This window comes from Notechis scutatus, chromosome 1 (assembly GCF_049901735.1).
Source record: "Notechis scutatus isolate UNSWTSFEM ecotype Mainland chromosome 1, rNotScu1.2, whole genome shotgun sequence".
In the NCBI taxonomy this organism is placed as follows: domain Eukaryota; kingdom Metazoa; phylum Chordata; class Lepidosauria; order Squamata; family Elapidae; genus Notechis; species Notechis scutatus.
The window spans coordinates 3490739-3509531 of NC_142009.1; the positions used below are offsets into that span (position 1 = coordinate 3490739).

Genomic DNA, 18793 nt, shown 5'->3' on the forward strand with positions numbered 1-18793 from the left:
GAGGAGGAAGAGAAGAAGAAGAAGATGAAGAGGAAGAGGAAGAGGAAGAGGAAGAACCAGAAGAAGAAGAAGAAGAAGAAGAAGAGAAGAAGAAGAAGAAGAAGAAGAAGAAGAAGAAGAGAAGAAGAAGAAGAAGAAGAAGAAGAAGAGTGGAGGTGGAGGAGGAGGAGAGGAGGAGGAGGAGGAGGAGGAGGAGGAGGAGGAGGAGGAGGAAGGAGGAAAGACAACAGTGGGATCCTTGGTGCTCCCTGAGCTGGGTTGTTTTCTTGCAGAAGTTTCATTACCAAACTAGGTAACATCATTAGTGGTAGTCTGGTGCTTTTTTGCAGACATTTCATGACCCAAACTGGGTAACAATATCAGGGCCATGTTTGCAGGGTTGGCAGAGAGCAAACCCTGCTCCCTCCCAGCACTGGTGGTGTTACCTAGTTTGGGTAATGAAAGGTCTGCAAGAAAACAGCCAAACTCAGAGAGCAGCAAACACCCCACATTTGAACCCTGAGCCAGAAATATTCTCCTTTATTGATCAGGATAATTTCTTGACGAAGCTTATGGTCATACCCCTTTAGAGAAAAGCGGCCAGGCGCTTGTAGCTGTCTAACTGGGACAAGGGGTGTGGTACTCTTTGAAGGACTCCGAAATAAAGCTTGCCATCTAATGGCAAGAGAGATACACAACTACACAAATGTTGTGCTAGTACGCTGTAAGACCACAGAAAAGGAAGACCAGCAAGAATTCAGGATGCACATCAAGTATTACGACAACAGGCAATGGGGTCATGTTTGCGTATGACAATAAACTCATTCCCAATCCCAAGAATTTTTGGGATTAATTCCCAAGAATCTTACTTCCTGGTCATGACACAAGCAAGTTTTTATTCTATTGGTCACACACCTGTGTAGCTGGCTGGGGAATTCTGGGAGTTGAAGTCCACGAGTCTTAAAAATGGCCAAGGTTGGACACCCCTGTTCTAGAAAGTGTGCTGGTCTGCATTGGGGAAACAAAACAGCTACTTCACAAGCGCATGGCGCAACCTAAGAGGACCAGATTCGGCACTTCCGCCTGCATTGAGAAGACAAAGGCCGCTCTTCTGAAGACGCCAAAGTCCACCGTTTGGAAGAGAGGACCCGTGGATTGAAGAGGGGCCCAAGAGGCCACCTGGGTCCAAACTGAACAGCCCTCCCTCCACAGAGGGGGAGGGATAGGACATCATCTACCTCCACTCTACAACAGGGTCCTTCCAGCCGTTCCACGAAGGCTCCACCCCTGCATTTGCACCACTCGGGTGACCCCGAGGACACAGATGAACCTCCAAGCGGCCTCAACGACCCTCTCAAAGGATGCAAATGACCAGCTGCCTGCAAGGAGTATCAATCCTTCCCTTCTTCACCATCCGGTCAGAGCTGAAGAAGCTGCTTGGATGGGAAGCGAAACGTCTTCAAAGAAAAACCAGAAAGTCCAGTTGCCTCCTGAAAAAGCACGTTCGGGAGATCTGTTCAGACGTAACATTTTAAGGAAGACCCCTAACCAATATTATCAGAAATGAACGTGAATATATGTGTCACGGGATAATGTCACAGGATCCAATCTGGGTCACAAAATAATTTTGCAGCTGTAGACTGGAGGTAGATGGGGTCATATCCAGAGTTGGGATTCAGCCGGTTCTGGAGAACCGGTAGTGGAAACGTCGAGTAGTTCGGAGAACCGGCCAATCCCACCTTTGACTGGCCCCGCCAACCCCATCTCTTCTCTGCCTCCCATTGAGTCCCAGCTGATCGGCTGGGTCTCCTTTGGTTGCCCTGCATAGGAGAACGAAGCTGGAAAGCAGGTTAGAGGCGTGGAGAGGGAATGGAGATTTTTGCAATATATCCTTCCCCTGCCACACCCGCCAAGCCATGCCCACAGAACCGGTAGGAAAAAAATTTTTGAATCCCACCACCGGTCATATCCCTCCCACTCTGTTGAGGGAGGTCAATACAATTTCGACCCAGGTGGCCTCTTGGGCTCCTCTTTCAAACCGGTGATCTCCTCTATCCAAAATGTGGACTCTGCGGTCTTCAAAGGAGCAGCCTTTGTCTTTGAAATGCAGATGGACTGGTGAATCTAGTCCTGATGGGTTGGTTCTCCAAGATTGTGCCATGCGCTTGTGAAGTGGCACCAGTCAAAAAGAGGGCTGTGAAAATATCTACACACCCCTCACATCCCGGACATAAACGGTTTCAACTCCTTCCCTCAAAACGACGCTATAGAGCCCTGCACACCAGAACAACTAGACACAAGGACAGTTTTTCCCCCGAAAGCCATCCCTCTGCTAAACAAATCATTCCCTCCACACTGTCCAAGTATTTACAAAGTCTGCACTACTATCACTATTAATCTTCTCATCCCTCCTTATCGCCCATCCCCTCCCACTTGTGACTGTATGATTGTAACTTGGTCGCTCGTATCCTTACGATTTATATGGACTGTTTCCTGGTATGATTTAATTCCCTATTTGTACCCTATGACTATCACTAAGTATTGCACCTGATGATTCTTGACTCTTAACGAATGTATCTTTTCTTTTATGGACACTGAGAGCATTTGCACCAAAGACAAAATTCCTTGTGTGTCCAAGCACACTTGGCCAACAAAGAATTCTGTTCTGTTCTGTTCTATTCCGTTCCATTCCATTCCATTCGGTTTCCCCAATGTACAAATCTGCACATATGTTAGGAATAACATGGTTACCTAACGTAGTTTGGGTAAAATAATATATATAAACTATGATAGTGAATTTAAGTGTGTGTCACTTTAACTGCAAAGCATGTAATTTTGGGTGCGGCTGTAAATCACCATAAGAGAGAGCAAGAGAACTGGATTGATTGCTGGCTTACTGGATTGCTTGCTGACAATGATGGATTGATGGTGTGATAACTTCGTGTTCTCTGCTGTTGCTGAAGGAAGAAAGGAGGTTTGACTTCTTCATATCTCAACTGCGAGGAGATATACTACTGGACTGATATTTGTAAGTTTACTGACCTCTTTTTCGACACTGGACTTTGCAACTGAATAATCCCCGGACGGACTGAACTAGTAAATGATATATGGACTGTTTTTGACTATGCTAAAAAACTCTTTACTGGAATAAACTATTTAACTAGCACAGTGTATCTATTTTTACTGAGTGTAAGCTACAAAAACGTTTGTCTCACATATTTGTCTGCCTGCCTGACTGCCGTGCAGGTTCTGCTAGGGTGTATATCCCTAACAACATGGCTCTAAATCAGGGGTGTCCAACCTTGGCAACTTTAAGACTTGTGGACTTCAACTCCCAGAGTTCCTCAGCCAGCTTTGCTGGCTGAGGAACTCTGGGAGTTGAAGTCCACAAGTCTTAAAGTTGCCAAGGTTGGACACCTGCTCTAAATGAACTGTTGTTAAGGACTACCTATAGTACTGCTTTCAAACTAGCTTCTCCAGGTTTGTTTTTGCGGGTTGACAGTGGTCAACTTCGGTGGGGCAAGTAAGTGTCTAGATCAAGGGCCTTCAAACTCGACATCTAGAAGACTGGTGGACTTCAACTCCCAGAATTCCTGAGCTAACATGACTGGAGGAGGGATTCTAGGCGTGGAAGTCCGCACGTTTTCAAGCTGTCGGGTTTGAAGGCCCCTGATCTAGATAGCTTTTTCTTGAGAAGATCGGAGTGAGGAAGTTTGCAAACGCTCAGCAAAAAAAGGCCTGTGCGACGTTAAGCGCTGGACCTGCAGAGAGGCTGGTTGGGAAGAGCGGCATCTATCTCCAAGGAGGAAACTTAAGAGTAATGTATGAGGTCTGCTTCTGCGGCCTCCACCCGCAAGATCTGAATGTTCAGTTATGTTCCACGAGGTTGCTTACAAATCCAGAGAGGGCAGACAGAAGAGATTAAAATTATCTCCAAATGCAGGATTAAATCCTCCTCTAATGCCTTGGGCTGGCAAGCAGGGGCAGTTGTTATCTCTTTTAAAAACACCCAAACATACTCTGGTATGCCAATCGTTTTAGTTTTTGCCTTGGGGACATCTGAAATGAAGTTGAAAGATTTAAACCGGAGGGCAATTCAACCGTGGCGACTTTTAAGACTTGTGGGACTTCAACTCCCAGAATTCCCCAGGTCACCTTTCCCCCTAAATCCCAGTGAAATCAAGCAGGAGGTTTTGTTTTGTTTTTAAAGCTGTGTTTCCCCGACCTTGACAGATTTAAAACTTCTCTGGCTGGGGGATTCTGGGACTTGAAGTCCATAGGTCTTACAGTTTGCCAAGGTTGGACAGCCCTGGTTTAAACGGAAATGATGGCTGTTCCCGTTCTGTGGGTCTCTTCCCAGATCCGGCGGCAATAAATTAAGAATTTGGTTTTTAATATTGTTTTGTAAGTCACTCGGGATTGTGACACACAAGAGGGGCAGCCATACAAGTACTTTAGGTAAATAAATATTTACTTAAATATATGAGTGGCTACCATGAAGGGAAGGGGCTCCACCTAGTCTCCAAAGCTCCTGAAGGCAGGAGAAGAAGCAACGGATGGGAAACTAATCAAGGAGAAAAGCAATTTAGAACTAAGGAGAAATTTCCTAACAGTGAGGACAATTAACCAGTGGAACAACTGGCCACCAGAAGTTCTGGGTGCTACATCACTGGACGCTTTTCAAGAAGAGACCGAACAGACACTTGTCTGAAATGGTACAGGTTCCCCTGCTTGAGCAGGAGGCTGGACTAGAAGACCTCCAAGGTCCCTTCCAACTCTGTTATTCTGCTTTCCTTCCTCCCTTCCCTCTTTCCCTTCCTTCCTTCCTTCCTCTCTTCCTTCCTTCCTTCCCTCTTTCCCTTCCCTCTTTCCATTCCTTCCTTCCTTCCCTCTTTCCCTTCCCTCTTTCCATTCCTTCCTTCCTTCCTTCCTTCCTCCCTCTCTCCCTTCCTTCCTTCCCTCTTTCCCTTCCTCCCTTCCCTCTTTCCCTTCCTTCCCTCTTTCCCTTCCTTCCTTCCTTCCCTCTTTTCCTTCCTTCCTTCCTCCCTCCGTCCCTCCCTTCCTCTCTTCCTTCCCTCTTTTCCTTCCTTCCTTCCTTCCTTCCTTCCTTCCTTCCTTCCTTCCTTCCTTCCTCTCTTCCTTCCTCCCTTCCCTCTTTCCCTTCCTCCCTTCCCTCTTTCCCTTCCTTCCTTCCTTTCCTTCCTTCCTTCCTTCCTTCCTTCCCTTCCCTTCCTTCCCTTCCATCTATTTTAAACCTTAGTGGCCCACCCAACAAGGAACCAAGACCCAGCCAGCAGCTCTCTATGAACTAAAACTCTTGCTGAAAAAACCAATGTCAGTTCTTAAATGTCCACTTGTTATCCAGTTCCTTGCAAGGGAAAAGTTATTTGTAGGTTCTACACACACACACACAAGGTGCTGCCATCTGCAGCACCCACCAGTCTTGCCTGGGGCCACAGCCTGAGAATACAGGAAGTCCTTGACTTGCGCCCACGATTGAGCTCAACATTTCTGTTCTTAAGTGAAACATGTATTGAGTGAGTTTTGGCCCATTTTATGACTTTTCTTGCCCAATTATTAAGGGAATCACTGCAGTGGTTAAATTAGTAACATGGTCGTTAAGTGAATCCATCTTCCCCGTTGACTGGGGAATGTTGAGTGCGGAGAAGAGCAACAAAGATAATTGCTCTGCTTTGTTCTGCATTGCTGGGTCACATCTCATTTTTTTTGCACCGTTTTTCTGCAAAGTCCACGGGGGAGCTAGCTTCACTTAACAACGTGTACTAATTTATCAGCTGCAACGATTCACTTCACAACTGCGACAAGCAAGGTGGTAAAATGGGACAAGCCTCACTTAACAGATGCCTCACTTAGCAACATGAATTTTGGGCTCGATTGCCGTCGTACGTCAAGGACTCCAAGAACCTATTCCTTCCGTGACGTGTCCTATTATTATTATTATTATTATTAAATCTCTCTTAATCCAACTAAATTCCAAATACTTGAATTTAGCAGCTGTTGGGGTGTTCGGCTTCCCTTCAGGGTTGGAAGTCCTTGAAAAGGGAGGAAGCGAGATGGAAATCCCAGTTTAGCTGGGATTTTCTTTGACCCAACCCCCCCGCTTCCTCTCCAGGGCTCCATGGAAAAGATTTCCAAGGTTTGTTCCTTTTAACAGATTGTAACAGAGTCGGAAGGGACCTTCGGGGGTCATCTAGTCCAACCCCCCAGGCAAGAGACCTCACATCCTTTCTGACAGAGGGCAGTCCAGTCGCTTCTTGAAAGCCTCCAGAGATGAAGCTCCCACCACTTTAATTAATTCAGAATAGAGCTGGAAGGGACTTTGTAGGTCATCTAGTCCAACCCCCTGCCCAAGCAGGAGACCCTACACCATTTCTGACAGACGGCAGTCCAATCTCGTCTTGGAAACTTCCAGGGATGAAGCTCCCACAACTTTTGAAGGCAACTTATCTCCCATGGGTTTATTGTCCTCACTGTCAGAAAATTCTTCCTTATTTCTAGGTTGAATCTCTCCTGGATCAGTTTCCGTCCATTATTCCTTGTCTGGCTTTTTTTTTTTTAAAAAAAAATCCTTCAGGTTTTTTTTATATATATATGTTCCATATAAGCAGGACTTTACTTATCTGTCGAATTTGCAAGTCACCTGGCTGTAAATGACTCTGGGCAGGTTTACAGAAAAAAAAAGCAGTCGTAAACACAAAAATGACTTCGGCAGGAAAGCCAAAATAGTTTAAATCGCTCACAACTCTCGGGGCCTGTCTCTCTAGCTCCGTGTTTCTCAACCCTGAGGCCGGGATGATGGGTGGACTTCAACTCCCAGAATTCCCTACCAGTAGCTGGCTAGGGAATTCTGGGAGTTGAAGTCCACCCATGTAAAGCTTGCTGGCTCCCCCCCGTGATCAAAATTCAGGCCCTTGGCAATTGACTCGTATTTATGACGTGCCGGTGTGACCTTCTGATGAGCTAAGTCAATGGGGAAGCCATATTCACTTAGCGAACATGTTACTCACTTAACAACTGCAGCAATCTACTTAACAACAGTGGGAGAAGGTCGCAAAATGGGGGAAAAACTCACTTAACAAATGTCTCGCTTAGCAACAGAAATCTGCAGCTCAGTTGTGGTCGTACATCGAGGACTACCTGTATACTTGCAGTTAGTCACAGTTTAGTTTAGTTTACTTGATGCTCCTTGCACCTCGTACAACAAAATCAACCACCAGTGCACATCATGACCATGAAAATAAAACACAAAAACACACAGCCTTCACACTCCATACATTGAACTAAAAACCCCTGATATGCTGCATTCATATTGCACTATACGGTAGAATCCAACAGAGTTACTGCTCTGGGATAGAAGCTGTTTTTCAGCCTGTTTGTCCTTGTTTTTAGTTCAGTTTAGTTTACTTTACTTTACTGTCATTGCACCTCGTACCTCGAAATTAAATTTCATCGTCAGTGCACATCATGACCATGAAAATAAACACAAAGACACATCCTTCACACTCCATACATTGAATTGAAAACCCCTGATACTGCATCAGTATTGCACTATTATACAGCAGAATTCAACAGAGCTCCTGCCCTGGGATAGAAGCTGTTTTTCAGCCTATTAGTCCTTGTTTTATTATTATCCTGTCCCATCTGCCAGATAGTAATAGTTCACAAAAAGGGGTTCCCAGGATGAGATGGATCTTTGAGGATGTTTTGAACTTCTTTAAGGCAGCGGGAGCTATAAAGCTCTTCCAAAGAGGGGAGAGGGCAACCCATGATCCTCTGAGGGGCAATGACCTCAACCCTCTGGAGTGACATCCTATTTGCCCCTGCGCAATTGGCAAACCATATAGAGGTGCAATTAGTTAAAGATACTCTCTTTGGTGCAGTGTTGGAAGGTCCCCAGCAGTTTTCCTTTCAGTGGTTGTTTCCTGAGAAGCCTCAGGTAGTATAATCTCTGCTGGGTCCTTTTGTCCAGGGCTGCAATGTGAGCCCCCCAGGTCAGGCCCTCTTTTAGGGTAATACCCAGAAACTTAAAACTGGCCACTTGCTCCACTCAGTCTCTTCTCGATAAGCAAGGGCTGGAGGTCTGATCTGCTCTTTCTGTAGTCTACTATAAGCTCCTTGGTCTTTATTGGTGTTGAGGACCGAATTATTGTCTCCACACCATGAAAGCAACCGTTGGTCCACCTCATCTCGGTAGGCAGACTCATCCTGCCCCTCCCCCCCCGGAGATGAGTCCCATCACTGTCGTATCATCTACAAATTTATTAGCGTGAGTGGGAATGCGATCATGCACATAAAGAGTACTGAGTAAGGGACTCAACACGCAACAGCTGGTTTGTGAGGAGGGTGTCTGCACTCTGTCCATGCTCAAAAATGTTTTCAGTGACTTCCTTTAGGGACCTGCCCTTCACCTAAGATTTCATGGCTCAACATCGTATTTCTCCTCCTCCTCTCCTATTGTTTTAATTTTGCATGTTTCTCTCGTTGGCCTTTAATGCCTTAATGCCTTGCAAACACCTTGGAGGTTTGCTGGTATGGAAAGTGGTACAGATAAGAAAAATAAATAAAGGTGTGTCGTTGAACAGACAGGGCAAAAGGTACAGGCTGGCTGGCTGGTGAAGGAAAAGGTCTGACGTAAGGATTTGACTCATCTCCGCTTCAAAATTGTGACTTTCTTGTTCTTTTAAACAGAAACTCAGCTCTTAATACCAGCAAGTTCTGACCAAATCCTCATTTTGTAACAACTATCATCGTTTTGTCATTTGGACACACTATACAAGAAGAGTGGGCAGAGTGTAGGGTCTCCAGCTTGAGCAGGGCAGGGGGCTGGACTAGAAGACCTCCAAGATCCCTTCCAGCTCTATTCTGATTCAGATTCTATACAGGTAGGCCTTGACTTACAATTAGCAACTGGTATTTATTTATTTATTTAGTGCAGGGGTCCCCAAACTTGGCAACTTTAAGACTTGTGGACTTCAACTCCCAGAATTCCTCAGCCAGCATTCTGGGAGTTGAAGTCCACAAGTCTTAAAAGTTGCCACGTTTGGAGGCCTCTGATTTAGTGCACGGCACATCATAGCTAGCAATACAGAATATAGAATAACAGAATTGGACCTCCAGTCCAATATGTATTAACATTTCAGCTTGATTAGCCCAACCCAATAAAATACCAATGTCAGAAAGATCCATATTCAAATATCCCTCGACCACAATTTCTGTTGCTAAGCGAAACGCTTAAGTGAGTTTCGCCCCATTTTATGTCCCTGCCACCGTTGTTAAGTGAATCACTGCCGTTTCTTAAGTTGTTAAATGAATCTGGTTGCCCTGTTGTTTTTGCTTGTCAGAAGGTCGCAAAAGGGGATCCCGTGTCCCCCAGGGATGCTGCAACCGTCGTAAGTACAAGTCAGTTGACAAGCGGCCGAATTTTGATCCCATGACCATGGGAACGCTGCAACGGCCTTAAAACTTGTGTTAAAACTTGTGTCTCACCTTTTACTTAGACAGACTTGTGCAACCTTGGCAACTTTTAAGACCTGTGGGCTTCAAACTCCCAGAATCCCCCTGCTTGCTGGGGAATTCTGGGAATTGAACTCTTCAAGATGCAGAATTCCCCAGCTTGCATTCTGGGAGTTGAAGTCCACAAAGTTGTGTTCAATTTCTCACCTTCTCTTTAGACCAGGGCTGTCCAACCGTGGCAACTCTTGACCTGTGGATTTCAACTCCCATAATCCCCCTGCTGGCTGGGGAACTCTGGGAGTTGAAGTTGTCAAGGCGGGTCACCCCTGCTTCAGATGGTTAGAGAGCCATGGATGAAGCCAGATGCAACAACAGGGACCCTGAATATGGACTCTGGGGATGACCCACATTTTCATCATCGGCAGCATCGCAAACCCTTCCTGTTGGAAGTTTAGCTAAAGTAACTTTTTTTTCACCCTTTTGCAGGGGTTTTCGGGCATTGGTGAACAGATGAGTGAGCCAGCCTCTTTGCCTGAAGCTGTGCCACTTAAGGACTTTTGACGGGCACACAGCAAAATGCCAGATTCACTGGAGCAAGCGCGGAAACATTAGAAGGAATGTCACTTTAAATCGAAACAAAGGACAGAGAAAAGGGAGGAAGGGAAGGTTCCTTCGGGAGGGCGGCCTACACGGGGACACTCCTGCTGCCCGCTTGAATCAGGGAAACGTACCTAGGTGAAATCCGGCACTTTAGCCTATGGTGTAGCCAAATGCAAATTCTGTTTGCGAGGAACTTCTGCAAAAGTGAAGAGGGGGAGTTAGGATGTGACTGTAACTTTGTCGCTTGTATCCTAACTATTTATATGGACTGTTTCCTAGTATGATTTGATTGCTTATTGTACCCTATGACCATCATTACGTGTTGCACTTGATGATTCTTGACTCTTGACGAATGTCTCTTCTCTTTTTATGTACACTGAGAGCATTTGCACGAAAGACAAATTCCTTGTGTGTCCAATCACACTTGGCCAATAAAGAATTCTATTCTATTCTATTCTATTCTATTCTATTCTATTCTATTCTATTCTATGCTATTCTATTCTATGCTATTCTATTCTATGCTATTCTAATTCTATTCTACTCTATTCTTATTTCCCATTATTTCCTACATCCTCTATCCTCTTCTATTCTATTCTAGTTTCTGTTCTATTCTTATTTTCTAGTATTTCTTATTATATCCTCCTTTATCTTGGTTTCTATTCTATCCTAGTTTCTAATCTTTTCTATTCTTTTCTCTATTCTATTCTATTCTGAGCAGAGGAAGGCAGCCAGGCCTTGCGCCATTTCTTTATTATTGCATGCCTGGTGTGTGTGTGAGTGTGTGTGTGTGTGTGTGTGTGTGTGTGTCTGTGTGTGTGTGTGTGTATGATCATAGAACAGCGACTTGCAATGCTGAAAATGAAGTGAAATGGAAACGCTGCAATTAAAAACCAATTAAAAATGAAAGCAAACAGCAATGATAAGAGGGAAGGGAGGTGTTTTGGAAAATTCCTGCAGGCTGGAAGAAGAGGGGTGGGATCTTTAGTGCTCTCTGAGCTGGGTGAGTTTCTTGCAGGTGTTTCGTGACCCAACCAGGTAACATCATCAGTGCTAGAAGGGAGGGGGTTTGCAAAGAGGGAGGAGGGGGGGGAATGGGGGAGGAAGAGGAAGATTATTGTGGGCTCTTTGATGCTCTCTGAGTTTGGTTCTTTTCTTGCAGACATTTCATGACCCAACTAGGTAACATCATCAGTGCCAGAACGGAGAGGAGGAGGACGATGACTGTGGGGTCCTTGGTGCTCTCTGAGCTTGGCTGTTTTCTTGCAGACGTTTCATAATCCAACTAGGTAACATCATCAGTACTAAAAAGGAGTTGAGTTTGCTCCCTGTTGATATATAGTACAGCAAACAACAGCCCCCTAATCAAGGAACTATCAAGAAGAAAACAATCCTTATACCAACACTGACATGGCAAGCTATGATATATGCTGGCTGTGGAATTCTGGGAGTTGAAGTCCACAGGTCTTAAAAGTCGCCAAGTTTGGAGACCCCCCCAGCCCCAGGCTCTTCTCTTTGAAAAAAAGGACAGGAACATTTCCCCCTTCGTGGCATGTTGCTTTTTGTGGTGGAGGAAGCTTAATGACGCCTCTGGGGTGGCAAGGGAGCTGGTCACGGAGGCCTCTGAATTCCCAGGTCGCTCAGAAGCTGCGTTCCAAGTACACGCAGCCTGGCTAATTTTCCTCCTTCGGGGTGATGTGAAAAGCCTTTTGATCTTGGTTGGAGTGTCTTTCTGGCCTTACCTGAGCAACCTGTTCAGGCTGCACTTGTCTGTGTGTTTATCTCCCTACCGGTGGCTGGCTTCCTCATGCATGCTCCCTGGAACTTCCTTTGGGCCTTGGCCCTGTGCCTGGATTATTTATGGATTTAATGCATACCCTGCCCTTTACTGTTTTTACAAATAAGGTGGTGAACCCTATCCGGCACACCTCCTTCCTCCAGTTTTCCCCACGACAACAACAACCTTGTGAGGCGGGTTGGGCTGAGAGGAAAAAGACTGGCCAAAAGTCACCCACTTTGCTTCCATACCCAAGGCAGGACTAGAACTCCCAGTCTCCTGGTGATTGGCAAAGTCAACTAGCCAGCTTTTGTGCCTAAGGCGGGACTAGAACTCCCAGTTGCCTGGTTGGCCCAAAGTCACCCAGCCGGCTTTCATGCTTAAGGCGGGACTAGAACTCCCAGTCTCCTGGTGGTTGGCTGGAAGTCACCTAGCCAGCTTTTGTGGCTACGGCCAGATTACAACCCCCAGTCACCTGTGATTGACCCAAAGTCATCCAGATGCCTTTCATGGCTAAGGCAGAACTAGAATTCACCATTTCCTGGTGTTTGGCCCAAAGTTAACCTAGCCGGCTTTCATGCCTAAAGCAGTACTAGAACTCAGAGTCTCCTGGTGATCGGCCCAAAGTCACCTAGCCGGTTTCATGTTTAAGGCGGGACTGGAACTCAGCATCTCCTGTTTGCTATGTTAATCACTAGACCAACCTGGCCCTCTATTTTACCCCTTATATGACTGTAAGGAAATCATAAAACGGCCCTGTGCAAAAACCTGACAACAACACAAGAATATAGTTCCTCTTAAACACAGACCTTTGGAATACATCTAAAAGTAAGATATCCCAGAAAGCCAATTATTTTTCACCCAGAGCCAGCGTGACTTAGAACCAAGGGGGAACACTATTTAAGCAGCAAATTAATGGAATCTGCTGTATAATTAAAGCCATTATTTTGGAACGATCAAAAGAAAAACTATTTGGCAAACTGTTGGCATCACAGTGGAAAGGTAACCGTGAGTTGTCTATTTAACATATAAATGGGGGGGGGGGGGCGCAAAAAACACCCCTTTGGGTTTTTCTTTTAAGCACCACTCCAAAGGCCGTTGCCAAAAAGGAACTTGAAAGAAGAACCAGCTAGAACTCCTTATGAGGGCATCTAATTTTAAAAATTAAACAGGATTGTTCAAATTAGGTCAGTGTTTCTCAAAACCTAGACCGCTTTAAGATGTAATTCCGGGAGTTGAAGTCCACATATCTTAAAGCGGTCCAGGTTTTGAAAAACACTGATCCAGCTACCTGAAAATAGAAAAAGGAGCCTAGGAAAGGAAAGTTACCTTGATATTTTTATTCTCCGTGTTGAATTTATTTAGAAAGTCACATCCTGCTGAATTCTGCCCCACATGCTGAGCCAATTAAAGGGGCTTTTGCTGTTAAAACACACATCGTTCCAGATCTCCGGAATTTGCCTTGACATTATTATTGTTGTTGTTGTTGTTTTAACACAGCAAAGGCTGTAAGTGAAATAAGCCGAAAGGTTATATAGTCTTATCGTACACCTCTATTGCCCAGGAGAAAAACCAAATTGGTCTACATTTATTAGGCTCCTTAAATTCAAGGATTCCTCCTTCCTTATCTTCATGTGTCTGAATGGAACGGCTTGTTAACACATATAGGGGAGGAGAAGAGGTTTGGAGTCAAAACACAAATCCTGTTTTTATTCTGTCTGGAAGAAACAAGCATCAACTTTCTCACATTTTCCCCCGCTGGTAACAAAATTCCCAAGACAAGATGGCTAAAATACCATTGGGTTTCTATCGATGACCTTCTGTGGGCTGTAAAAACAAGCAAAAACTCCTGGATAGATAGCACGTGCACGCCCAACTGCCATGAGCCACAGATTTCTGTTCTGTTTTTCATTTTTGCTTTCTCTCATTATCACCCAGCAAACACAAATTGCAAAGCAGGAAATAGGAGGGACCTGTTAAAATTGGGTTGGTGGGGGGGGGAAATAATCTTTTTTTTTGCCATTCAGGTCAAGGTGAGATACTTGGGATGTTTGGCCTTCCCTTTTCAGGAGACAAACACCTGCCAGGTGCAAAGTTAGAACGAGGTAATTGCAGAGCTCAGGATTTATAATTTGAAAGTGGAGAAGGAAGGTTAAAGGTTTGCTTTTTCAAGCCATGGAAAAACACCTTGTGGTGAGGTGGGCAGCAAATACATTTAATTCTCTCTCTATAAAAGTGAAATACCCCTCACGCATCATCACAAAATCTCCACAACCGTAAAGCTTACAAACTTGAAATTTGGCATGTATGTTCCTCTTGGCTTCTAGGTGCTCACTAAGAAAGGACCCTCAGAGCATTTAGAGTACTTCCTATATTATTATTATTATTATTATTAACACGCTCTGATGCTAAGGAGTTCTACTCCCCCTCCCCACCTGAAAAGAAATCTCTTCCAAATGCAAAACACAAGCAGAGGAGTTTCAGTTTCAGAGCACCAAGCAGCTTCAGTACAGAACAGTTGAACTAAGCCACACCCAGGCTCCTTGCTGTCTCCTTCTTGCTCACAGCAAATACCGTTTCAGTTTCCAAACAGCCCTCAACTCTCTCTCTCACACTAACAGGATGCTAGCCAGATGAATACCGACGGATGCTAGTAGATAGAGGCGGATTTTTCTCCCCTTATTTTACTCCCGCAAAACTAAGCCCCATCACAGTTTTGTAGCGAAGCGCGGGTATCGAGCTAGTACATAAATGCATACGTCTTCTATTGTCCTTTTCTTCTTCAGCTGGACAATGGAAGAAGTTATTGATTGATTGATTCCATTTATTTGCTTCCCATCTCACCACAAGATGTCCCCCATGTTCCTGGAAGGACCAAGGATTAGAATTTAAAGCAGGGGTGACCCAAATCTTAGCAACTTTTAAGACCTGCGGACTTCAATTCCCAGAATTCCCCAGCCAGCCAATTCTGGGAGTTGAAGTCCACAGAGGTATTAAAAAGTTGCCAAGGATGGACCACCCCTGGCAGGGAGGTTATCAATACTCAGTTTAAGTGTCGGTACAGAAGGAAGGAGGGTGGGATTATTCCAGGAGGGTGGCTGATTTAGGCAAGACAAGGTCGATTGGAAAGTCCGTATTCTATTCTGATCTCCTTGGAGGTATATAAAGGCTTGGATTTTGCTTCTTTCTGAAGCCAAAAGTTGGCTCTGTCCCAGAAACATACCTCATCCCTGCTGCAAAGATCTACCTCTTTAGAAGACATGCAGGTAACCAGGAAAGAGCTAGGGAATAAATAACATACAGTTTTGATTTCCAAAAAAATGAGAGAAAAGGCACCCAGAAGTGTTGGTCAAGAAAAAATACCGTATTTTTTTTACTTTCAAGTAGCAAGAGCCAGTTTAGAATAGTGGTGAAGGCACCAGGCTACAAAGCAGGAGGTGGCGAGTTCTAATCCTGCCTTAGGCATGCAAGCCAGCTGGGGGACTTTGGGCCAATCACTGGGAGATGGTGAGTTCTAGTCCTACCTTAGAATGAAAGCCAGCGAGATGACTTTGGGCCAGTCCCTCTCTCTCTCAGCCCAATTCATCTCACAGGGTGGTTGTAGAGGGGAAAAGAGGAAGATGAAGGGACACAGAACAGAGTTGGAAGGGACCTTGGGAGGTCTTCTAGTCTAACCCCCTGCTTGAGCAGGAGAGTCTATATCATTTCAGACCAACCAGTCTCTTCTTAAAAGTGTCCAGAGTATTGATTATGTTCGTCATCTTGAGTTATTTGTAAAAACAATACTGGTAGGATGGATGGCAGACGGATGGCTGGATGGAAGGAAGGAAGGAAGGATAACAAAGTGGAAGGGACCTTGGGGGGGTCTTCTAGTCCAACCCCCTGCAGGTGACCCTACCATTCCAGACAAATGGTCATCCAATCTCTTCTTAAAAGCCTCCAGAGATGAGGAAGGAAGGAAGGAAGGAAGGAAGGAAGGAAGGAAGGAAGGAAGGAAGGGAAGGAAGGAAGGAAGGAAGGAAGGAAGGAAGGAAGGAAGGGAGGGAAGGAAGGAAGGAGGAAGGAAGGAAGGAAGGAAGGAAGGAAGGAAGGAAGGAAGGAAGGAAGCCAGCCAGCCAGCCAGCCAGCCAGCCAGCCAGCCAGCCAGCCAGCGTAGCAAAATGACAGCTGACCAATGTCCACATGCCTCCTGGCGATGCTCTCCTTGAGTCAAATGGCCAGAAACCCAGCTTCCTGTTTGCTCTGGACGCTTGCACAGGCAGCAAAGGAAATGTCGAGACAAATGCGGTAGCCTCGGCACGCGCCAGCGAAAAAGCATGTACAATCTGGAAAGCCCATTTAAAAGGCTGAAAAATTCAGCCATGGGCACGCTGGGATTTTGTGAGGAACAGAGAATGCCAGTGCAGCACTTAGCTAAGGCCCCATGCTCAGCTCCGGAAGGGCAACCCCATTCTTCCAAGAATGCATCCCGAGCTGGTGAACGGCCTCGATAACCTTGTTCCCCCTTGAAGGACGGGGCTTAGTCCCCGAATGAGCCGGAACCAAAATCAGCCGTGCAAAACAAGGAGGTACCCACGTTCACTCAGAGGAAGCCAGGCTGCCCCACAAGCATCTCGGTTTCCTTGGCACGTGGGCACAAAATCTTTGCTTTTCTTTATAGGACCCCAGACCTCAAACATCCCTCGGTGAGACTCAGGACTGATTCATACATGCATGACTTAATAGAGGAGCATTTAAGAACCGACACCATGCCTGCAGACTCCTCTCAGCCGTATTTTTTTAGGCAAGGTATCTTTTCCCAGGACCAGATTATCTTCCTTTCGTTGTGGAACGTTAACAAGAGTGCATTTTGGTGAATGGAGCTTCAGAAGGATTTTTTTAAAAAAGGTACATCTGCTCATATTGTAATGCTCTTATTCAAATCCCCCTTGGAACAGTCAACCTGAACCATCGGAGGAATTCTACCCTATCAGACACTATTTTTAATAATAATCAAAAAAGAGTCACAGAGTTCTATATAAAATTGACATGCTGTGTAAATTAAAAACCTGGTGGACTTTCCCACCCTCCTTATATTCAAATATCATATGACTGAAACGCAGTGAGTTCACCCACGTAGTTCACCTCGCCCAGGCATTCTGGACAGATGTTAAGGGGATTCCCTCATGGCATACAGGCCAGCTGTGAAGTCTACCATTTGTCCTTCCCAGATGGTGATGCCCATCATGGAGATGGTTTTAAAGGAAGAGAGACCAAATCTACGAAGGAGAAAAATGGGAGGTCAATAGCGACCATGAATGGTGGCTGTATGGTACCAGAACTAGAGCGGTAGCACTTGGTGTCTGAGACAGTAAGGACCCTAAGGAAAATGGTGCTCATCCTCTCAGGTCCTCTTAGATAGAGCAGGGATGTCCAACCTTGGCAACTTCAAGATTTGTGGACTTCAACTCCCAGAATTCCTCAGCCAGCAGGGGTATCCAATCTTGGCAGCTTCAAAAATCTATGGATTTCAACTCCCAGAATCTCCCAGGCTGGGGAATTCTGGGAGCTGACATCCATAAGTCTTGAAGTTGCCACGGTTGGACGCCCCTATTATACGGATACCTGGCCTGCCAAAGCTGAAACAGATCCTGGTTTAGGTCACATTAGGTCTGAACTGGTATCACTCCTCTGTAAAACAGGTTAAGGCGGGGGGGGCAAACTACGGCCCGCGGGCCACATCCGGCCCGTTGGCCTGTCCAATCCGGCCCGCCCCTGAAAAAAAATCGCTGGGCGTGGCGTATTGCCCTGTGCCGCGTGGCCCCCAAAGCTGCAAAACAGTGCGGAGCGCTCTCGGGGTAGGAAAGAAAAGAAGAACTTTGCAAAGGCCTCGGCTGGGAGTTCGAAATCACCTTCGAGTGCGACCTCTCCGAAGGTGAGTCCCCGCCGATCCCCCTTTTTTTCCTGGGGCTTCCAGGCTTAAACTTTGCAAAGGCAAAGTTTGCAGGCGGGAGCGTCTTCCGGCCGAGGAGCGGGAAGGGTTCCGCCCGGTGGGCGGGCGGGCTGCTTGGAGCCACCTAAAGCTAGGCCGCTGCTGGTGGAGCCTTGCCCTGCCTTGGTGCCCCGTTTCCCGGCCTCCGGCGGTCCTGCTCGGGCGGCACTTTAAAAGCCTGCTCCCAGCACCCGAGCAACTTCCCAGCAACTTTCGGCTTCCTTTTAACTCGCGGGCGCTCGCGCCTGGCCCCGAGCCGCGCGGCGGAGGGGAAACCCGGAGCGCCGCCGGGTCGCCTCCTCCAAGCAGCCCGCCCGCCCGCCGGGCGGAACCCTTCCTGCTCCTCGGCGGGAAGACGCTCCCGCCTGCAAACTTTGCCTGTGCAAAGTTTAAGCCTGGAAGCCCCGGAAACCCGAGCAACTTCCCAGCAACTTGCGGCTTCCTTTTTCCTCGCGGGCGCTCGCGCCTGGCCCCGAGCCGCGCGGTGGAGGGGAAGCCCGGCGGGCGGGCGGCCTGCTTGGGAGGCGACCGGCGGCGGCTTCCCCCCGTGGTGAGCCAGGCACCGCCGGGAAAAAAGCCGCAATGCTGAGTGCTCGTGCGAGACGCGTGGGAGGGGCTTTTAAAGTGCTGCCAGAGCAGGACCGCCGAGCTGGGAAACGGGGCACCAAGGCAGGGCAAGGCTCCACCAGCAGCGGCCTAGCTTTAGGTGGGCTTGGATGCCCCTGAGCGCGTTGCTGTTTGTTCTCTCCTGGGACTCGCGTTTGGAAAGCGTGGTAGAGCAGCCGCGGTGTTACTTTTTCTTATATATAATATATATATATATATTATAAAGGGCCCATTATAAAATGCAGCAAATTATATATAAGAATATTATATATATATATATATATATATATATATATATATATATATATATATATATATATATATATATATATATATATATATATATATATATATATATATATATATATATAATTTGCTGCATTTTATAA

The 18793-nt window shown here is 46.2% G+C and overlaps 1 protein-coding gene across 2 annotated transcripts in view; it reads right to left on the bottom strand.

Moving 5' to 3' along the window:
- The window catches only part of TAOK1 (TAO kinase 1), a 95230-nt gene that overhangs the window by 54078 nt on the left and 22359 nt on the right, over nt 1-18793 (bottom strand). The window contains exon 2 of one of the 2 annotated variants that reach the window (XM_087955768.1): nt 10185-10249. The exons of the other annotated variant lie outside the window; for it this stretch is intronic. The gene's annotated coding sequence lies outside the window, so the exon portion shown is untranslated. The remainder of the gene's footprint in view (nt 1-10184; nt 10250-18793) is intronic. 2 annotated transcript variants of the gene reach the window in all.